The 9,081-nt window shown below is 54.1% G+C and overlaps 1 long non-coding RNA gene across 5 annotated transcripts in view; it reads right to left on the bottom strand.

The window, feature by feature from the left end:
• Positions 1-9,073, bottom strand: part of LOC308060904 — a 31,351-nt gene extending 22,278 nt beyond the window's left edge. For 4 of the 5 annotated variants that reach the window (XR_013926960.1, XR_013926961.1, XR_013926962.1 and 1 more), the window contains exons 1-2: positions 5,993-9,073; positions 210-293 (exon numbers count right to left, since the gene is read on the bottom strand). This is a non-coding gene — a long non-coding RNA (uncharacterized lncRNA). The remainder of the gene's footprint in view (positions 1-209; positions 294-5,992) is intronic. The other variant, XR_013926964.1, reaches the window with a different exon arrangement.
• Between the last annotated feature and the right edge of the window lie 8 nt (positions 9,074-9,081).

Raw genomic sequence — 9,081 nt, 5'->3', positions numbered from 1 at the left:
AGTGAGACACTTTTCCAGAACCTTTACAGCCTTACCAGTAAGCAGACACACCTATAAACTCTAGGTGAAACAGAAACAAATCATCATTAAAATGCCTGAGGGATCTGTGAGCAGGACAGAAAGGCAAAGACCAGGCTTTTTACCCCAAGCTAGCACTTTCCACAATTACCCCAAAGCTGCATCTGTCCCAGATAACTGCTACATCCCACCTGACTTTTATTCCAAAGTGGTGCTACGTGGCATGAGGGTCTGAGCCAGCCTCTCTCCTGGTCTCTTCCTCTCCCTCGGGATGCCTGGGGACAGAGGAGATGGGGTGAGCTGTGAGCAGCAGTGCCGATTGCAGCCCTATCTAAACGAAAGCGATAATTTACTCCAAGAAAAGGCGGCTTTGCATTGCACGAACAGAAACCTTCTTTTCCTCATGTCCCGCCAGCTCTGCAAAGCAGCGTGCAGCAGGCAGGGGTGAATGTCCCTTACAGCGGAGGCAAGCACCTCAGCTCAAGTCCCATGAGGAGTTGATGCAGCACAGTTTAGCCTGGAATAGGCTTATTTTATCCAGCAATTCTTTTTTAATTTTTTTTTTGCAGGAAATAAATAAATCATGCAAGTCTTCCATCACCCACTCTCTCCAGCCAGCTGTCCCTTTATCATGGCCCATCTTTCCTCTGGGCTTTGGAACTGGGTCAGTGAGCAACATTCAGCAGCAGTGGCTTCCCACTGAAATTCATAGGAAGGAGATATGGCCCCTTGGTGCTTTTGAGTAGCCCAGCTTTGCCTTTTCGGCATGAATCTCAGCCAGCCCAGGGCAGGGTGGCTGGAAGATCAGGTGATGCCCAAGTGCAGCCCACAAAGGGACCAGGGGCTCTGCCAGCAACACTTCTCTGCATCCCTCTGCCACGTCAGTGCTCATGGCTTTGCATCTTCGCTACCTGGGACTGGATGTCTTTGAACCTCTATTCCCTGCCAAACTTGGCTGAAATAAGTCAGCAGGCTCGAAAGCCATCTGGGGGAGCAGCCACGTGTGTGTGTGCATGTACACACAGAGCTGTCGCACACAGCGCTTACTGCCTGTGGAAACCAAGCAAAAGAGGGAGCAGCTTCATCCTGTGATTCTTGCCCTTGCTCTGCTTTCAGCATTATTCTCTGCCTGGTTACACCTGCTGGTAAAAGGGAATTTATGCTCTACAGGTTGGGGACCAGGTCTCAGGACAGAGCTTGTCACATCCTAGGGAACGTGGCTGAAACAAGTCCAGGAACCTCCTTAAGCTGCCGAAGGAGCCCTGCAGAGACCAGAGAGGTTGGTAAAACACATCCCCACCTCCAGATACCCAGCTGGCTTTTCTACTTCTGAAACACAGCTCCTTTTCAGTGCTAGAATTCGGGGTCACTTTCAATAACTCGCTCAAAAATCAGAAGAAAAATCCAGAGACATTCTCTGAGTCACTGGCATGTTGTTACCAAGGACACTAAGGTTCCTGATTTTGAAGAAGAGATTAATTACATTCTACAAATAGACATTTTATCTGCATTGAAGAGCAGCAAGAGCTAGTTCTTTTAACGTAGCTCATTATGTATCAGTAGGTAGTATTGTGACAGATGTAGGAATCCAGTCATATTGTCACTTGGGTTTAATTGTCAGAAAGCTGTCTTCCCTGGGTCAGCTTCTAGTGAGGATTTGTAATATTTACATAGCACTTGGGGCTGGTTTCTTTATTGCCGGAGTCTGTATTCACTCGTCAGTCTCTCATTATGCATGTGCCAGTATTAATTGCATTTAGAAATGAGATTCTAAAGGAGAAGTGAGAGCTATTTAGACCTCCATTCAGCTTGAAAGACAGCAGCCTTCTGTGTGACAGCTCTCGAGATGTTCTTGTGCTCAGCTCTCTCTCCAGCTGAAAAGCAGGTGTTGGAGAGAGTTGGTGTCGGAGCCACTGTATCAGCACTGCCTTTTGTGCATGCCCAGACATTTATATAACCGACAGTATAATGACTCCGCAGAAGTGGCACAGAATTGACCCTTCTGGTACTGGAATGCAGGAAGTTAGAGAGTGAGTCTGCTCAGCTGATATACAGATATAAGGGGCAAAGTGATACTGAGCCTTATCTCCTGTGGAAAGAGGGGTGTCCTTTTCTTGCTGGTGGGTTTGGGGGTTATTTATTGGCTCAGCTGTGCCTGCAGTGCTTCGGAGCTGTGTTTGTGGTCTTGCTAATATATTTAAAGTCATACAGAAATTCAGCTGACACTTGTCTGTGCATGCCTGCTGTGCGCTGATTGCTCCAGCCTGGGGATGCAGAGCCGTGTGCCACTGCTGCCGGCTGCCAGCCGTGCCTGGGTGGTGGAAATGAAGAGGTCATGTCCTGCTTCCCAGAGGAGACTAAGCTGGAAGGTTAAATCCAGATGACGCCAAGCTACTGGCTCTGTTTTCTCCAGCCTGAGGCATAGGGGGTCTGTTCTCACCTTGCAGCACGGTGTGTGGGGTGTAATGAAGGTGGCCTCGTGAGGGGAGAGATCGGCACAGGCACCAAATGCTTCCTCTCTCCATAGCCCTGGCTCCCAGTCCCAGGAAAAAAACCCTCTGGGGGCCAGGGAATTCGTGTCCAGCCTGTTGTGAGGGGGCTGAGTAAAGCAGTCGTAAAGGCAAAACTTTGCTTTGCCATAGTCCAGCCTTGCCCCTCTCCAAGAGCTCTCCACCCAGCAGACTCCTTTGGGTACTTCTGTACTCCCTTGGGTGCTCCCTGCCCTGTGTCCCCCCGTGCTGGACCAGCACTGAGACCAGACCCTGGGCTCTGGGTCAGCAGCACCTCTACCTCCCCAAAGCCCCATGCTGCTCAGGGGCAGGCGGTGAGCAGCTCCCTCTGGGATGCGACCAGAGGGGAAGAACATGAGAAAGGCAAACAGAGCAGACATCTGTAACCAGCTCTGGCCCCCAGCCAGGACCTTCTCATTAAGTATTGCATAAAACAAAGAATAAATCACTGCTTGTGGAGGAAACACAAGCACCGAAGCCCAAGGAGCCCCCTTGACCTTCCTGTCCCTTGATGGGGAGGCTAGTCCAGAGCAGCATTTTAGTTTGCTTTTCACCTCCAGCGAGGAAGGGGATAGCAGACCCCACAGTTGGGCTGTTAGGAGGAAACCCTGCAAACCTGTCCTTTTGAGATGGTGGCAGCCAGCTTCAGGGGTGAGCCCTAACCCCACGGACCCACGGCTGAGCCCCCCAGCCCTGCAAATGGGGGCCAAGGACAACCTGCACTGTCCCTGGCAGCCCCAAGGCATATAAATAGAAGATGGGACGTGAAGGAGGTCAAGTGAGCAGGGGATTTCACATAATCTGATCTTGCCTGTGCTGTTCATTTGTGTCCTTTGCCCAGGACACATGCCCTGCTTCGCACATGGGGACGTCAGAGCAGAGGGATGTTCCTGCACTGAGGCAGCTTTATCCCATGGAACGTGTGGGCCTCTGTCTTTTTCTTGTGTGCTGTTTTTCAGGCATGTCTTTAATCCAGGGGTCATCCAGATCCGTGCACTTATGGAAAACCCTCATCTTTGCAGCTGTATGGGTTCCTGGTGCCTGCCCAGCCTGAGCCTGGTCCTCTAACTCACCAAAATCCAGTTGGATCAAAACGCCCATCTGAGACCTTGGTCCAGTCTGCCTCGGTCACCTCTACCACTTCTCCCAGTCCCTAGCCAGCAGTACTTTTTTCTCTTGCTTCTGCTGCTTCTTTTTCCAAAATAGGAAAGGATGGAGACAAATGCTCTCATGGTATAAAGCTGTCAGTGAAACTGCTCTGATTTATGCCAGTGCAAAGCAAGGTAAGTAGATTAATGTCCAAAATAGAACAAGTAGAAAACCTGTTAATAGCCACTGGTCTTTAATGGTGAGAGCAATTAATCACCAAAAGAACTAATCAAGCAACGTACAGCTTCCCTGTTGACTGATGTTTTCCCATCCAGATCAGGTGCCTGTCTGAAAGCTGCAGTGGGTCTTGGATGAGGCTTCTGCTGGCCATCCAGCTGTGGGTCTCCCCTGTGCTGCTGGGGACCCCTCGTGCTGAGCCCAGCCTTGAGCTGCTGGTGCCAGCTCAAGGCACGCTCCCTCCCTGCACTACATTGCTGTCTCACCGGCCACACATGGATGATGGTGGTGGTGCTGATGGCAGTCAGGTGTGAGGTCTGACCAGGCTGCAGGGCCCCAGTTTAGACCTGGTGGAAGGGGTGCTGATCCTGCCATGAATAGAGATAGCCAGGGCAGCCCCCATGTCCTTCTCAGCCCCAGCTTTTTCAGCTCCAGGCTCCATCATACCTCTTCCTGCAAGGTTTTATGCTTTCCCACTGCTTTTTCCTAACGGCAAGGACACAGTGGCTGAGCTACAAACCCGTCCTGCAGCCCTGACACTTTCTCCTGCACCCACATGCTTTGCTTGCTCCTAACAGGATGCCGAGCCAGATGCAAATCTGTCCCCTCTCCCCTGCCCTGGCCACCCTGAAGGCAGCTTGTGCCTGCTCCCATGGACAGGGCTTGTGCTGCGGCTGGATCTGCCTCCCCAGGCTGCCTGCACGCTGCCAGCACCGGTGCCATCACTCCAGGGGACCTGTCCTTCCAGCCATGTACCTGCCCTGTGTGCAGGCAGTGCTGCCCACTCGCCCTGCAGCTTCCCAAGAGCCGGACCCGCAGGCTGCCAGCTCTGCTGGCTTTGCCAGCCACCCCCATACCCCTGCCCAGAGCCAGCCCCCACCTCTGCCACGAGCGTGTGTTTGCTCAGGTAACTCGATGACTCTAATTCAGACAGTGCTGCCGGTAGCATGGGGAGGGGAGGGCCGGAGGCACACAGGCCAGGAGATGCCTTCCCTGCTTCCAGTCTTGTTTCTCCCTCCCCTGACTTAATTGGCTCATTAAGCACCAGTTTGACCTCCTCACTTTCAGATGCCTCCAGTCTCCACTGGTAAATAGATTTATGCATCTCCAACAGAAACCTCCTCGAGCTGAGCCTGGCGTTGGAGCAGGCGTCTGCACAGCAAGTGAGGGCGATGCTCAGCCCCACTGTGAGCATGGCATTGCTGCTCCCGAGCTGAAGCCAAGCAAGTGCTGAACTGGAACAAAACTCCCTCCCAAGAGACACGGGGAGCTGCAGGTAGTGGAAGCTGCAGCTGCCGGCACCATGCCCATGGCGCGGCAGGGATGCACCAAGCAGGAGGTGACCCTGTGCTCTGGTTGCAGCTTTGTCATTGCCTTGACGCGGGACTGCAGCAAGTCCCTTCCCATCTGCTCCCTGCTGTTGTCTCAGAGCCAGGGCATGTGTGAGTGTGTGCAAGCGTGTGCATGGGCATGGAGCACAGCACACAGGGCCACAGCTGCAGGGTGGTGGCTGCTGGCTCTTTTGAGAGCCAACATTTAGCTGGTGCTTTCAAGAATCCTCCACACCCAGGTGCTCATCCAACCTCCCAGTACCCCAGGGATGGAGTGGGACCTCCCTGGGGTTGTGTTACGCTAGATGAAGGTTTGCCATCTGGGTGCTGCCGGGTGTCATTGGCAGCCTGGTGATGTCCCCATGGCCGAAAGCACTGCTCAGTCTCCTCCCCAGTCAAGGCATGAAGACAAACAGGCAGCCAGGCTGCTTGCCTGGATGGATAGCAGGGTGCTCGACTGATCCATTCGGAAAACACCTTGATTGGTGCGTGCAAAAGCATCCCAGGAGTTCATCCCTGTCCCTTCACACCAGAAAGACTGGAGACCTTGCTAGCACTGGTACAACGGATAGGAGGTGACAACACAGAAGGCTCCCCTCAGCCCAGCACAAGGGAATGTCTCCTGGTGTCACCCAGAGGACTGAAACCAGAAGGAAAACAAATTTCTCTAAGGATGGGTCTCAGATTGAATTGCAAGATCCTCCACCCCAGGGCCACCCCTCACCCTCCCTCTCCCCAGCCCCAGGGCCCCGAGGGGACAGGAAGGGGACAGGAGAGGACATACAAAGGGGACAGGAGAGGACATACGGTTCAACTTTGTTGAAGAAGTGGCGCCGCAGAATCATGACCAGCGTGCCGAGGAGCAGGACGGTGGTGCACATGGTGCTTCCTCCATCACCACGCAGTGCCGCCAGCCCCTCACATCCTTCCTGGAGGTACCACTTGGGCCAGGGCTGTCACCTCTGCCTGGCTGGCCTGCCACCCCAGCTGACGGGCACCTCTCCCCAGCAGCCACCTGAAGGCTCTCGGGGCTGGTTTTAGGAGGAATTAGGGCAGGATCAGATGTAATTAAGAGGCAACAAATGAGGGCGCTTTCCTTTGACCTTTGGGTGGGGGGGAGCCCAGCAGCTTGTCTGTGACCCCTTGAGCACTTAATAGGTTTTGGTGCGTGGTGCTCCTGCCCTGGCTGCCCTGGCCCTGCACCTCAGTGAGGTGATGCTGGGCGTGATGCGTGATAGACCAAGCCTCTTCCCACCCCATGGTTTTCCCAGCCGTCTTCCTGCTCCCACCGGCCCCATCACCACCAGGGCTGGGTGCTCCCCATTTTTCCGTGTGCCTCCCTCCCACCTTTACCCATCTTCCCCTGGCTCCTCCCTTTCCCTCCAGCTCCTGTATCCCGCCTCCTGCCAGACCTGCCTCAACCTGCCTCCCCCCTTCCAGGCTCTAGTAATCTGACAGGCTCAGACCTGCCTGTAATTCCCCATGGACGAATTTCAGCCAGCTGATCCAGAGACCTTGTCTGCATCCTCCCCTCATCCCAGCTGGGTTTGCCTCCTCCCCCCACCTGCTCCCCAGCACCGCACGGCTCTGCCCCCACGGTCTCCCCCCAGACCTCTGTGCCCGTTTCCATTATCTTGCCAGGGAAACCTTTCCCTCCCCTACAAGCTCCCTAGATGTCCCTGCCCATGGGCAGAGAAGTGCCTTCACACACCTTGTCCTGGCTCAGCCCTTTGCAATGCAAAACGCCTTCTGGAGTCAAGTGACTTTGTGGGTTTAGATTAAAGAAAACAACTGTGAAAGAAACCTCTGTAAGAGAGAGCAAGAGGGGAAGACAGCCGTGTGTGTGCACATGCACGCTTGTGAATGCACACATGCAGGCTGTAATGGTGCATGAAGGTCCTGACCTGGAGGAGACCCAAGAGCAGGCAGGGAGCCATGGGCACTGGCTTCCTGAGCAGCCATGGGTCGGTGCCCTGGTGGCTTTTTGCCCCCACATGGGTTTTTGCCCCTAGGTGGGGTTTTGCCATGAGGATCTTTGGGTGAATGCTCTCTGCTACCTACACCCCAGCGCTGCCTGCCCCACACCAGCACTGGCAGTGGGTTCCAGGCTGTGGACACCCTCAGGGCTCTGACACTGGTGCTCAGCAAATTTGGGACACGTCTCCCTTTGGGGCTGTGCCCAGGGGCCTGCACGCAACTCTGCTGTTCTGCCTTTTATGCCATGCCCTGGCTCCATTTTGGCCCTGGGGCATGAGGCAGGGGCTGAAGTGGGATGGATGCTGGCTGCAGCAGGACAGTTGAGAAAAGCCCCAAGCTGGGCATCCCTGTAACTCAGCTGGAAGACAGCTTCCCCCAGCTAAAGGATTTTGAAAACAGAACTGAATCCAAGCAACCTAGATTGCTCCGGGTTCAATGACTGGTTGGGTCTGAAAGAGAAAGCAAAGCTGAGCTTTCCAGGAAGCCTGGCTTTCCATTCCCATCCAGCTGGTGCTGGAGATGCCCCCCAAGCCCAGCTATGGCAGGAGCCTGGGCTGGCTGTGGTTAATCCCTTCTTGGTGGACACGTCCTCTCAAAGTGCTCCAAACCCTAAAAACAACACTCATGAGCAGCACTTGAAATGTTAGTAAAACCAAATCCCTCTAAGCCTGTCCAGTAAATAGTCCCTGTCCCTGAACTTGGGGGTCGGCCAGGGGCAGAGAGGATGGAACCTGCCTTGCTGCTGGCACTGGCAGGATGGGAAGCCTTTGGGAGGGCAGTGGAAGAAACATCCCAAGTGTCTCCTGCAGCCAGATGAAAATGAGAGTGAATAATTTCTTCCCGAGTGGAAGTCAGGCCAGAGGGTGCAAAGCTGCCTTATGCAAGGCACCAGGGAGCGCGTGGGGTGGCTGAGCCTGATGTCTCGGCCAGCTGCGCTGGAGCATGCTGGGCCCCCAGGAGCACATTTTGGTATGCTGGGAAGTCATTGAAGCCAAATAAACAGCGGCTGCTGGCTGAGCTGGAGCCCAAGAAGCTGGAAGGGCCTTCTTCCCTGGCAACAGGCAGCATGGCTTTCGTAATCCCTGGGAGGACGTCATTGCTTGCAAACCCTTCTCCCCTCACCGAGACCTAGTTGCCACCAGCAAGGTCCCTGCTCTCATGCCCCAGGTGCCATCTGAGGCCCTGAAAAAATACAGCTGCAGGAGCTTGCTCCTTCATGGGCTGGTTTATAACTGTCTGGTCCTCCGTAACCAGCCAGAGGACTCTAAGGGGCTGCTCCACCACGTCTCCATAGGCACAAGCTCTGGGTGCTGCCCAGGTGCGAAAAGGAGCCCAGTGCAGGGGGCTGGTCCCTCCACTTGCTTGACATTGGGTGACCTCAGCAGCCAAAACTCACCCTGTGTGGGAGCGTATCGCTTCCAAACACTCTTGATTGACACCGAGAGATGCTCGGTTCAAAGGCAAGGTAATGTGAGCAGATTAGTTAATGCTTCTTGCCCTAGCCCTTGAGAGCAGGGCTGGAATGGCAAGGCAGACTTAATGGGTTTTGAAGGCTTTTCTTTTTAAGATATGAATCAATGAAGCTGTACGGGGAGCATGGATAATGTGATCGGAATAAGAAACAGGGCTTGTCTTTGAACCGGAGCAAGGTTCCTGACGGTGTTTACTTCATGTCCTGGCACCAAATGTGAGTTGACATGAATATATTAGCTTACTGGCTTTCCTGAGCAACCCCTGCCACGCTCAGACCAGCTTCAGGAAGGAAAAGAGCAGCAAAGAGAATCTGTTTGGAAGTGTCGACTTGTTTCCCAATAACCCTGTCATCCTCGCTTATCACTGATGTGGTATACCACATCTTACCCCATCTTACCCCATCTTACTGGTTGTGACAGGGGCTGTGCTCCCGGGGGGGGGGCGGG

The sequence above is a fragment of the Falco punctatus genome (genome assembly GCF_963210335.1).
Source record: "Falco punctatus genome assembly, chromosome: 1".
In the NCBI taxonomy this organism is placed as follows: domain Eukaryota; kingdom Metazoa; phylum Chordata; class Aves; order Falconiformes; family Falconidae; genus Falco; species Falco punctatus.
This window is presented reverse-complemented; position numbering and strand designations above follow the sequence as displayed.